Source organism: Suricata suricatta, chromosome 3 (assembly GCF_006229205.1).
Source record: "Suricata suricatta isolate VVHF042 chromosome 3, meerkat_22Aug2017_6uvM2_HiC, whole genome shotgun sequence".
Taxonomy (NCBI): Eukaryota; Metazoa; Chordata; class Mammalia; order Carnivora; family Herpestidae; genus Suricata; species Suricata suricatta.
The window spans coordinates 84,257,089-84,258,865 of NC_043702.1; positions in this window are offsets into that span (position 1 = coordinate 84,257,089).

A 1,777-nucleotide genomic window follows, 5' to 3' on the forward strand; every position below is an offset into this window, starting at 1 on the left:
TGAGAACTCTGATGCCTTATTTATTGAAAATTTTCCATTTTGACTGGTGGTAGTATGAACTATTCCTAGCCACGTGCGAGATTTGCAAATTGTTCAGTTTCCTCTTTTCTGGAAGGCCTTTCCCCAATCTGCATAACTTCCTTTAACACATGCATTGAGTGGTACTCAGCTGAAGAGTTGAGGGGTCCTCTTCAAATTTCTTTGCCCTTCACCTTGTGCAAGAACCTCTCTCCATTGTAGAACCACAAATTATAGGCACCATGGCCTCCATAAACTTTGGTCTGTGTTGTCTGATATTAGTAACCACCACATTTGCAGGTTTTCTCTCCCTGCACTACAACCCAAAGTCTTCTTCTAGGCAGGAAGCGGAAGTGATCAGAGGGTTCACCTAATCTGTTTTCTCTCACTCAGGAATCACCATCCTGTGCTGCCTGTTGCACAATATCTTAAAAAATGTTCTTTATAATATTTTATCCAATCCTCCTGTAGTTTGAGACAGGAACATAAGTCTTTTTATTCCATATAGACCTAAAATTAAAATCAATACTTATCTTTTGATAGACTTGTTTCCACATTCAACAGATTATACATACAGAAACTGTTTTGAATAGGCTTATAAATTTTTATTAATTGATGCAGAGAATGCAGAAAAAATGTGCCCCCCAAAAACTGTAAACATTGAATATAGAACCATGAAAAGAAATAAAAACTTGTAAAATAAGCTGGTAAATATTTCAATATTTGCATGGATAATTTATCAGCTTGTCAGTCAGCAAAAGTTTGGATTCAATATTATGAAATGCCTTTTGAGAGTAGAGATTGCTAAGAGATAATGTAGGTTACTAAGAAAAGTTGTCCTAATGTTATTTTCCCCTAGAAATAAATTAAGGAAGAAACTTTTCTTTCATAAATGCTTTAAATAAACTTTTCTGGAAGAATAATAAGTTTGAACAGGATCAATGGATTTTTTCTCAAATTCTCTATTTTTGTAACATGGATTCTCTCTTACGATTGCTTAGTCAGCTAATTTCTGTTTTCACTGATTAGCCTTCACTATGCCCAGTGCACTAAATAATCCAGTCATTACTACAATTTGAGAATGATAAATAATGACACATATTCTTCTTATTCTTCTCCTTCTCCAGGATCTCATTTTCATCAAAGTCTTAATGGAAAAAAAAATAACTTATTTATCAAGGTATAACAATATATAAAATTTCAGTGAAAATGAATATTCTATATGATTGAAACTCATCCCTCTGTATCCATACCCTGAAATGTAAGCAGTTGTATTTTATGTCTTTTTTTCTGTTTAATTCTTAAACACAATGCTACTTGATATCCATGGTATCAGAGTTACTCATTTGTGAACACCAAAAGCTGCATAATATTCTCACATGCAGAGTGTGGGGCTCTTGACTCCTTTCCAGAGGGCTAAGATTATGGAAATTAGATTTCTGGATGAATGTCTAATTACTGTTGAGGTGAATGCCTATGAAACTATAGCAATGTTTTTTTTTTATCAGAAACTAAGGATAATATTAAAGGTTATATTATTAATTCATGTGTTAAATAAACATTTATTGTATACTTATTATGCTTCAGAGACTATACATCTGAGTATGTAATAATAAATATAAATGCCAATTATGAATATTGAGGCTTGGTTAACATTAACACACGTATTCTCTGCATTTAATTTTCCATATGGGTCAACTACATTATATTAATATGTGGTAGTAAAATTAAATTTTTCATCAAGAACTATTTACAACTC